Below are 11,875 nucleotides of genomic sequence, written 5' to 3'. Positions count from 1 at the left end.
CTGTCAAGATCGTTTTGAATCCTGCTCCTGTCCTCTGGAGTATTGGCTATCCCTCCCAATTTGGTGTCGTCTGCAAACTTGATGATCATGCCTTTTAGCCCTTCATCTAAGTCATTAATAAAGATGTTGAACAGGACCGGGCTCAGGACGGGACCCTGCGGCACTCCACTCGCCACTTCTTTCCAAGATGAAGAGGAAGCATTGGTGAGCACCCTCTGGGTTCGTCCATTTAACCAATTACAGATCTACCTCACTGTAGTTTTGCCTAGCCCACAGAACTTAATATAGCAGAACTTCAGTTATTAATTTTGCTGTCTTTCAAATAAACATAAGAGTTTAAATTTGTTTAATTCTAAACTGTGCCTCCAGCTGTATACAAACAGCACTTTTACACAGATTGCAAATTCAGGCTCTTTACTCTTCAAATTTGTTCATACAAATGATGCAGCCTACATATGCCTGCACAGACTTCTGGAAAGATAAATTTGTCTCAGCGCTCTGTTGTTAATTAGATCTCCATCTTGTACTTTTAATGTTTACTTGACATATATATCCAGTGCAGGCTGTGAGCAAATGTAGTTAATGATCTTTTGCTTTGAGGTTTTTCCTCTAGCAAAATCATATACTCATCTTAAATCATAAACTTTAAAACTGTGGGACTGTATAATGAGTCTTGTCAGGTTAAACATGCATTTTTGATATAAAGATAAAAGAAAATTAATGCCAAGGAGCTCAGTCCCATATTTTATCCAAGAAGTAAGGACCTCCTGCTTTCCAGTGCAAAAGGAGCTAGGGCAAGCTTCAGTTGCCTTGCAGTGAATGCGAGAAGCTCTGCATCTTGTCACAGACACTTTCATTTACAATACTATGGCACTATATGCCAGTTTCTTTTCAAGATAAAGCAAGCACAGACAAAGCAAGGTGGGAGACACTGCAGCAGGGTTCAGGAGGTCCATGAGCTTGAATATGTGTATGTGCATATATATATATATATATATATATATATATATTCATACACACACAATATAGTTTGAATTTGGTATTATTTTAATTTTGATGTAGCATATTCTGGGTGCAGTGGATAACTGCCTGCAAAAGGGTTGGTAAGGATGGAGGAGATAGTTTTATGGTACCATGGGAAATCTGTAATTTCTAAATGTTTGCTAAAAATGACATGTGCCACGATTAGATTATCAGGTATTGAAATTGTGGGAAAGTTGTAAAGGATGAGCCCTTTCAGCGGAGCCTGTCTCTTCCTGCCTGAACTCACAGTGCGCCTTCTCTACAAAACGCCCTCCTTTTTCTTTTATTTCCTTCCTACCTTCCCTCTGACTCCCTCTTGCTTGCTTCTCTTCCTCCTTCCTTCCTTGGCCCCATCCTCCCTCCCCTCCGTCCTTGCTTCCCTTCTTCCACACTGTGAAGGAGTGTGGTTAAAGCTTACTGCCACCTAATGTTTGAGGAAAGCTTGAGGAACAAACATTCGGTTAACTCAGTGCAATGAATCTGATGATCAAGGACTGGTAATCACAGACGATGAAATTGGACTGCGTTTTTAGTTAAGAGATGCCCAATATTGTATATTATGTATGTCTTTTTATGCTTTTTATATTGAATATTGTTGATTATTGTAGTGTTGTAAACCGCGTTGAGTCGCCAATGTAGGCTGAGAAACAGCGGTATACAAGCGCAGAAATAAATAAATAAATAATAAAGCTGGGCAACAATCAATATCAGCTTAGGAGCTATTTTATAAAGGGACTATTAATTACAGAAGGCTTTATTCATTTGATAGCGTAGCATTTACTGTCCCTGGCTTGACTTTACTTCTTATGCAGGCTGTTTGCCTTGAGAGAAACTGTATCAGGCAAGGCTTGAGGAAAACAGTAACAAGTTTATTTTAACAGGAGTATAACATGTTTAACTGTTTCTTCACAAGAGGCACAAATCTTGATTGGTTACATTAGTAAGGTTTCATGAATAATCTCAGGCACAGACTTCAAGAGGTTTCTATAAGCAGATGTAACTCTTCTGGACAACTGTCCTAATAAAACAAATAAGCTAAAAGGCTTATTAACAGAATTGGCTCCCAGCCAAACCTTGATTCTTAACACAGAATCAATAACCCCCTATAGTTTTATCACTACCGGGTCCTTTTCTGTAACCCCATTGGTCACCAATTAATTCCCTGAATCTCCACCCAGAGACTCAGTCTTCCCAGTAGCTCACCGGCTTACTGACACATTCCCTGAATCTCCACCTAGAGACTCAGTCTTCCCAGTAGCTCACCGGCTTACTGACTGACTTTCAAAACAGCTGCCCTGTGAAGAGGCAGTTGGCTCCACCCCTGTTGCTATGGCAACTCAGCTAATGCCAAGCCACCATCTCCAACAAAACATAATCCTCCATACTTACCATCCATAAACTACTGTTTAAATTACACATAACCAAAGGAATAAAATTTACACATCGTCACACACACACTATCCCAGTGACAGGGAACATTTTCAGCTCAGGTCTAACAAAGGAATCTTTGCATCCCACATTGTTGTTCCATGCAGATAACAAAAAGAGAATCATTATGGCTATCTGTACTTGAGTGACATCAACTTTGTCAAATTACAGCATGCCTAATATATAGGTTTGCCAATGATCACAATAAAACATGAACATCCCAACAATGGAACAGAAAAACAGCCATTCTGGATTTGTTCCAAGGCAAACTGCTATGCAGGCTCCGATACCAACAAAAACTGTGGAAACTGAGTCACAGCGCTGGTCAAAGTGCTGCTGTTTATTCTTCTGGCTTGCTTCCCATCAGTATTCAATAGCACTCAATGACTGGTAAATAAAGAGTCCAAATGTGCATGAAAGGAACAACCAAGAAGGAGCCTGCTCAGTGGTGCTGGGGCAGGCGGTGAGGAGGGCCAGTGTGAGGAGGAGGTTGAGGGCCAGGCCACCAAGGGTGATGGTGTTGGGGGTCAGCCAGGAAGGGGTATGCTCCACCAGTCAGGCCCAGTAGCATTGCAAGGGGGGGGGGGGCTTCAGTAACCAGCAAGTGCTCCGAAGCAGTGTAGTGGTGATGCTACAGGTGCTTCAGCTGTATCACATTCAGCGGCTCCGGCAGCGCCGTGGTGGCAGAGGCCCTGAGCCTCGCCTTCATGGAACCCAAAAGGCCAGAGCTGCTTCCTTCCTTCCTTCCTTCCTTCCTTCCTTCCTTCCTTCTTTGCTCATTTCCTTATTTTCTTCCCCCCTCCCTCCCTCTCTCTCTCTCCCTCCTTCCATCCTTTGATACCATCCCTTCTTTTCTCTTCCTTCCTTTGCTCCCTTCTCACTTCCCTCCTTCCTTCTTTGCTCCTTTTCTTTCCTTGTTTCCTTCCTTCTTCCCTCTCTCTCCCTCCTTCAGTCTCATCCCTCCCTCCCTCCCCTTCCTTCCCTCCCTCTTTGTTTTCCTCTTTCCTTCTTTTCTTCCTTCTCACCCTTCTTCATTCTTGCTCCCTTCATTCTTTCTTTCCTCATTTCCTTCCTTCTCTTTCCCTTTCTCCCTGCTTCCTTGACCCATAATATTACCCCCAGTATTAGTCAACTTGTAAAGAAGATAAGACACCAAAAAGAGATATTATTTTCATTACAGGAGACTAGAATGCTAAGGTGGGTAGTCATATGACAAGTGGGATCACAGGCAAGCATGTTCTGGGACAATCAAGTGAAGCGAGATGTAGGCTGATAGAATTTTGCCAGGAAAACTCACTGTGTATAACGAACATTCCGACTTCATACATGGACTTCACCAGATGGTCAACACCAAAATCAGACTGACTTTGCAGCCAAAGGTGGCAGACATCCATCCAGTCAGTGAAAACAAGACCTGGGGCTGACTGTAGTTCAGATCACAAACTTCTTATTGCTCAATTTAGAATAAAACTAAAGAGATCAGGGAAAACACACAGACCAGTTAGATATGATCTCATTAACATTCCTAGCGAATATGCAGTGGAAGTGGAGAACAGATTTAAAGGACTAGATTTAATAAAGAGAGTACCAGAAGAACTATGGACAGAAATCTGTGACATTGTTCAGGAAGCGGCAACAAAGTATTTCCCAAAGGAAAAAAAACCCCAAGAAGGCAAGATGGTTGTCTGCCGAGACACTGGAAGCAGCCCAAGAAAGAAGGAAAGCAAAAGGAAACAGTGATAGTGGGAGATATGCCTAATTGAATGCACAATTCCAGAGGTTAGCCAGAAGAGATAAGGAACTTTTTAAAACAATCAGTGCATGGAAGTGGAAGAAGACATCAGAATGTGAAGGACGAGAGACCTCTTCCAGAAAATTAGAAACATTGGAGGTAAATATCAGGCAAAAATGGGCATGATAAAAACAAAGGTGTTAGGGATCTAACAGAAGCTGAAGAGATCAAGAGAACGTGGCGAGACTATACAGAAAGTCTGTATAGGAAGGATAATAATATCAAGGATAGCTTTGACGGTGTGGTGAATGAATTAGAACCAGACATCCTGAGGAGTGAGGTGGAATGGGCCTTAAGAAGCATTGCTAACAACAAGGCAGCAGGAGACAACGGGATCCCAGCTGAACTGTTTAAAATCTTGAAAAAAATGCTGTCAAGGTGATGCATACCATATGCCAGCAAATATGGGAAACACAAGAATGGCCATCAGATTGGGAAAAATCAACTTATATCCCCATACCAAAAAAGGGAAATGTGAAAGAATGCTCAAACGTTTGTACAGTGGCCCTTATTTCACATGCCAGTAAGGTAATGCTCAAGATCCTGCAAGGAAGACTCCAGCAATACATGGAGAGAGAGTTGCCAGATGTACAAGCTGGGTTCAGAAAAGGCAGAAGAATGAGAGACCAAATTGCCAGTATCCGCTGGATAATGGGGAAAGGCAGGGAGTTTTAGAAAAACATTTACTTCTGTTTCATTGACTATTCCAAAGCCTTTTACTGTGTGGATCGTAATAAATTGTGGCAAGTTCTTGGTGGTATGGGCATACCAAATCACCTTGTCTCTCTTCTGAGGAATCTGTATAAGGACCAAGCAGCAACAGTAAGAATTGACCATGGAACAACACCGACATGCAAGGCACTAGCTGCCCCTACAGCTTTGACTGCATATATTTCCTCATTGAGATATACATATAAAACATCTTTTACAGTATACTCAGTATGACATCAGTTGCATTTTCAAGGGGGGAAAGGAACACTGAGACTCCCCACAGTAAAGGAAACAAATGTAACTGGAAAGACTGCTGAACAACACTTCTGCATAGTTAAAAGGAACTAATATATCATATGCCATTTGCAATCACAATATTACTCACACGATTGTGGGTGATTCACACAACACAGCTCTCCTGCTCTGAGGCGTCTGCTATCTAAATTTAGACAGCAAGGAAGCACAAACAGGAGGGAAGAGAAGGAAAGCTTGTGGTGAGAGGCAAAGAGCACAATCATTGCCAGACAGAAGGCATGGCTCATTTGTTTTGAAAGAATGCATCACCACTGATCCTTTGGAAGGCTGAATAAACTGCTCCCACTCACACTCAGCATCCTGACCCATTATGGCAGGGTTTTTGTTTTGTTTTGCTTTGATTAAGCCACTTACTTGGATTTGGCTATTGAACTTTTGATAGGAACTAAAACACAGTTTTGCAAATGGCTACTATAATTTCAGGATGAGTTATGTATAGTCGATTACTTCATTTTACTTTGAACAAGCTCATTCAATTTGGCTATTAAATCTGAAATTCAACACAGTCGTTCAAATGATTGCAATAAAAACTGAGGTGACTAACATGCTGATGCACTGAGTTATGGCTACCACAAAAACACAGACACATAGTAGTAGTAGTAGTAGTAGTAGTAGTAGTGGTAATAATAATTTTATTTCTTACCCACCTCTTCTCACAGCTCAAGGCAGGTTACAGCACTGCCAAAACACACAATCAAACACATAATCATTTAAAAACACTCTGTAGAATACACATATTAAAACATATTTCCATAAAATACATATAACAAAAGTTAGACATAGAGTGGAAGTTTAACATTCATCATTAAAACTATCTGGGTAGAAAAATTCTCTTTTCTAACTATAGATGATGGTGATGATGGATGTGTTTTCCTAATAACTTTAGAAATAAAAAACTTCTTGCTTAGTACTGGAGATGTCAGATTGTAATTATCAGAATACACAATGAAAAACATAATGGGGTGGGATGGGACATAGTGGGGATGAACTTTCCCACATATGGGGAAGAAACATAAAATTCTAGTTAGAAAAGATTTCTGTCTTTCTGACATCTAGCAAGCCATGTGGTGGAAAGGTGTTCATTTGTTTGTGTGTGTGTTATTGACAAAGAGCATTTCTGATATGTAAAACAATATATATCACTAGTAATGCAATGTCCTTCTAAGGCAACAATAATGCAAAGGATCTTGCATTATTGGATCTAACACCAGTTTCAATGCAATCTTTAACAAGAAACACCATTTATGTGAACATAATAAAACTTCTCAATTAAGATCTAAAGGAAAAAAAAACATTTAAACTTTTTGCATGCAAATTGTCCATTCCAGTAATCACATGCCTGTTTAATCGGGCCTAATATAGAATGTTTCAAAGAAATTGACCCGATCTCAAAAGGTGTTATTGGGGGACACCTGTTCTACCCCACAACCATTGTCTTGTGGGGTTCCACAGGGCTCAATATTGTCTCCCATGTTGTTTAACATCTACATGAAGCCACTGGGGGAGATCATCCAGAGTTTCGGGGTACGATGTCATCTGTACGCGGATGATGTCCAACTCTGTCACTTCTTCCCACCTGCTACTAAAGAGGCTGTTCAGGTCCTGAACCAGTGCTTGGCCGCTGTAACGGTCTGGATGAGGGCGAACAAATTGAAATTGAATCCAGACAAGACAGAGGTACTCCTGGTCAGCCGTAAGGCCGAACAGGGCATAGGGTTACAGCCTGTGTTGGATGGGGTTACACTCCCCCTGAAAATGTAGGTTTGCAGCTTGGGTGTGATCTTGGTCTCATCGCTGAGCCTGGAACCTCAGGTTTCAGCGGTGAGCAGGGGAGCATTCGCAGTTAAAACTTGTCTGCCAGCTGCGCCCGTACCTTGGGAAGTCTGACTTGGCCACATTAGTCCACGCTCTGGTTACATCCTGTATAGACTACTGCAACACTCTCTACGTGGGATTGCCTTTGAAGACTGCTCGGAAGCTTCAAATGGTCCAACGAATGGCAGCCAGGTTGCTAACAGAAGCGGCACTCAGGGAGCATACAAATCCTCTGTTGTGCCAGCTCCACTGGCTGCCAGTTTTCTACCGGGCACAATTCAAAGTGCTGGCGTTAGTCTACAAAGCCCTAAACGGTTCTGGCCCTACTTACCTCTGCGAACGCATCTCCTCCTATGAACCAACTAGGACATTAAGATCATCTGCGGAGGCCTTGCTCTCAGTCCCGCCTACATCACAGACACGCCGGGCGGGAACGAGAGACAGGGCCTTCTCAGTGGTGGGCCCTCGGCTGTGGAAGGCCCTTCCTACAGATATCAGATCGGCCCCCTCCCTATTGGTATTTCGGAGGAAAGTGAAGACCTGGCTGTTCGAACAAGCATTCAATTAAGCAGTGTAATGAATATAGGAACACGGAATAACGGATGATGATATTAGATTCTGATTTTACTGATAAGACGCTAAGGATTGTTATATTGATGTTTAATTGTTGATGATGCTATTGTTTTAACTGTCCCATAATCGTTCTATGATGTTTCGTATTGAATTTTGCTGTTGTTCACCGCTTTGAGTCGCTTGAGGGCTGAGAAAAGCAGTATATAAATGAAGTAAATAATAAATAAATAAATAGGAGCATCGTGTCTAGATCCAGGGAAGAACTCTATTCTGCCTTGGTTCGACCACACCTGGAATACTGTGTCCAATTCTGGGCAAACAATTGAAGAGAGATATTGACAAGCTGGAAAGTGTCCAGAGAAGATAGAATGTCTGAAAGATATCTGAAAGATATCTGAAAGATATCTAGAATGTCTGAAAGATATCTAGAATGTCTGAAAGATGTCTAAAAGATAGAATGTCTGAAGACATGAAAGCCCTCAAGAAAGCTTAGCCCTAAACTGCTATTGGTGAGTTCTTTGCAGTGTGCTTCTGTAGGAAGACACTAATGGTACACATGGAGGTCTATCAGGTCTCTGAGTCACTTGCAGGAACTGAGTGGGCTTTGGAGTATATGCCCCCAATATTTTTGAAAAATGTAGGTGGAAAAAGATTATGCAAAGCACAAACAGGAATTTAGGAGCAAGTCTCACTGAAAACAATGGTTACTTCTGTGTCGCTGCTGCCTCAGAAAAAGCAATCAATCTGAAGATGATCAACCTTTGTTGCTGTGGGCAATTACATGTTGCAGTCATAGAATCATAGAATCATAGAGTTGAAAGAGACCTCGTGGGCCATCCAGTCCAAACCCCTGCCAAGATGCAGGAAAATCGTGTTCAAAGCACCCCCAACAGATGGCCATTCAATCTCTGTTTAAAAGCCTCCAAAGAAGGAGCCTCAATCACACTCCAGGGCATAGAGTTCCACTACTGAACAGCTCTCACAGTCAGGAAGTTTTTCCTAATGTTCAGTTGGAATCTCCTTTCTTGTAGTTTGAAGCCATTGTTCCGCGTCCTGGTGTCCAGGGCAGCAGAAAACAAGCTTGCTCACTCTTCCCTATGACTTCCTCTCACTTATTTATATGATAGCTATCATGTCTCCTATCAGCCTTCTTCAGGCTAAACATGCCCAGCTCTTTAAGCCGCTCCTCATAGAGTCATTTTAGTCGCCCTCCTCTGGATACTTTCCAGCTTGTCCATATCTCTCTTCAATTGTGGTGCCCAGAATTGGACACAGTATTCCAGGTGTGGTCTAACCAAAGCGGAATAGAGGGGTAACATGACTTCCCTGGATCTAGACACTATACTCCTATTGATGCAGGCCAAAATCCCATTGGCTTTTATTAGCTGCAGCATCACATTGTTGGCTCATGTTTAACTTTTTGTCCACAAGGACCCCAAGATCTTTTTCACATGTACTGCTCTCAAGCCACTCATCCCCCATTCTGTATCTTTACATTTTGTTTTTTCTGCCTAAGTGGAGTATCTTGCAGTTGTCTCTGTTGAATTTCATTTTGCTAGTTTTGGCCCATCTCTCTAATCTGTTAAGATCGTTTTGAATTCTGCTCCTGTCCTCTGGAGTATTGGCTATCCCTCCCAATTTGGTGTCGTCTGCAAACTTGATGATCATGCCTCCTAACCCTTCATCTAACTCATTAATAAAGATGTTGAACAGGACCGGGCCCAGGATGGAACCCTGTTTATGGCACTCAGCTCGTCACTTCTTTCCAGGATGAAGAGGAAGCATTGGTGAGCACCCTCTGGGTTTGTTCATTTATCAAATTACAGATCCACCTAACTACGGTGGATCTGTAATTGGATTTTGCCTAGCCTACGGTTTTGCCTAGCCTACATTGGACTAGTTCGTTTGCCAGAAGGTTATGGGGGACCTTGTCGAAGGCCATTCGACACTAGCCAAAGTGTACTTGTGTAAAAAAAAATATCAGCTACTATCGGATAAGCATCTTTTTAACACCCCTGTGGTGTTTATTTTGCTGTCTGTGCCCCCCTGTTCAGAAAATTACACCCCTCTTTCTGTCCTTGTGATAATTGAAAACACAAATTGGTGATAAAGCTTCAGTGGAAACATCTTTTTCCCATGAAAATTCTTATCGGAGTGAATTTCTCTTCCAAGGGAAGATCACATATATCTCACTTCCTGTTGTCTCAGCTTCGTTCTTAACTATGAGTGGTTTGTAAGTTGGATGTTTGTAACTCAGAAACTGTCCATAATTCAGAATCATGTTTCTGCAGCTGAGCCTTTAATGTCGCTTTCTACAGATAAAAGTTCTAGTGGGAAACAATCTTGTACTTTGTTTTATGCACCTTGCTATGAGGATGCTTCAAATCTTTTAAATATGGATGTTTATGTGAATTGCCTTTGACTTAGATTTAGCATTCTCTTTGATTACTTGTGAGATTGTGAGTATAATAGGCCCACAGCTGCTGCTTGTTGAGTTATCTTTCAATTCTATTTAATCCCATTTCCAAGTTCTCAGGCAGCAAAAGATCTGCTGATATAATGACTCTGCTTTTCTCTTTGCACTTGGCTCAGGGACTGCTTTCCTTTCAGTAAGGTCATAAAATGCTACTGCAATTTACAGAGATCACAACAAATAGCTTTGAAAACAATTTGACAAATGCTGCTGCTAGGAGAAAGCTGGTGTTCTCAACTAGTTGCTGCTATACAATGGCTGTACTAAGAGGAAGCTAGAAAGAATTTGGAAAGGATGCCTGGAGAAAGTAGCTCTACTCTACCCAATCTGATTGTATACCCATTTGCCTAGAAATCTGGCCTTTCAAAATAGGCATTTCCTCTAGAAAATTGTGATGGGCTCTCTCTCTCTAAGTTGGTCTCACATTTCCAACCCTTGCATTCCTGTTTTACACATTACACTTTTACCCTCAAGAACCCTTCTGGATCTGCTACTCAGGACTCACGGTGATCCTTGCTATGAACCACAGACTGTGTTGATAACACTGTTGACAGGTATAGTTATGGAAGATAAAACAAGAGAAGATTTGGGGTGTTGTGTGGTTTCCAGGCTGTATTGCCGTGTTCTAGCAGCATTTTCTCCTGATGCTTCACCTGCATCTGTTGCTGGCATCTTCAGAGGGAAAGTTTATTATATAATATAGACATTGGACACGAAATCCTAAAGCATGCTATTCTTCAGAACTCCTAAAATGCTATTCAAATCTCCACTCACACCTGTGAAATTAGTACTCAGATCTTAAACTGCAGAATAATCTTAGATGTTGTTGTTGTTCATTCGTTCAGTCGTCTCCGACTCTTCGTGACCTCATGGACCAGCCCACGCCAGAGCTCCCTGTCGGCCGTTACCACCCCCAGCTCCCTCAAGGTCAGTCCAGTCACTTCAAGGATGCCATCCATCCATCTTGCCCTTGGTCGGCCCCTCTTCCTTTTGCCTTCCACTTTCCCCAGCATCATTGTCTTCTCTAGGCTTTCCTGTCTCCTCATGATGTGGCCAAAGTACTTCAACTTTGTCTCTAGTATCCTTCCCTCCAGTGAGCAGTCGGGCTTTATTTCCTGGAGGATGGACTGGTTGGATCTTCTCGCAGTCCAAGGCACTCTCAGAACTTTCCTCCAACACCACAGCTCAAAAGCATCGATCTTCCTTCGCTCAGCCTTCCCTAAGGTCCAGCCTGGACCTTAGGGGAATCTTAGATAATACCAACATTTCACCTATATCCTCACAGTCTGATGTCGCTTCCTGAAAAGCCAATGCAATTCTAGATTACATCAACTGAGTAGTGTTCAGTATAGTCAAGGGAAGTTTTAGTGCCATTCTATTCTTGTTTGGTTAGGCCTCACCTGGAATGTCCAGCTCTGGGCACTATCTTCTAAGAAGGGGATTGACAAGTTAGAACGTACTCAGGAGAGGATGAGAAAGGATCTGTCTACATGGACAAAAAAAATTGCACTCACTCATCTCATATTACCCACTTAAATAACACATTCCAATTGTAACTATTTGCATCCCAATCACTTCTTTGTCCCTGAAACTACTTAAAAGATAAGCTTTTGTCCAGGTATCTCATTGAAGATCCTTTATAAATCTATGTATCTGAACCCAAATTAAGGTATCCAAAATGTTTCATTTACTAAACCACCACTATATCACATTTCTCTTACATTTTCATAAGTTATTAACTTAAA

The 11,875-nt window shown here is 41.9% G+C and overlaps 1 pseudogene; it reads right to left on the bottom strand.

The window, feature by feature from the left end:
* Nucleotides 1-2,349: 2,349 nt before the first annotated feature.
* On the bottom strand, nt 2,350-3,559 carry LOC132765872 (cholinephosphotransferase 1 pseudogene; annotated as a pseudogene).
* Between the last annotated feature and the right edge of the window lie 8,316 nt (nt 3,560-11,875).

Source organism: Anolis sagrei, chromosome 2 (genome assembly GCF_037176765.1).
Source record: "Anolis sagrei isolate rAnoSag1 chromosome 2, rAnoSag1.mat, whole genome shotgun sequence".
Classification (NCBI taxonomy): Eukaryota; Metazoa; Chordata; class Lepidosauria; order Squamata; family Dactyloidae; genus Anolis; species Anolis sagrei.
The sequence above is the reverse complement of the archived record's forward strand: the minus strand, read 5'-3'. Positions and strand labels throughout refer to the sequence as shown.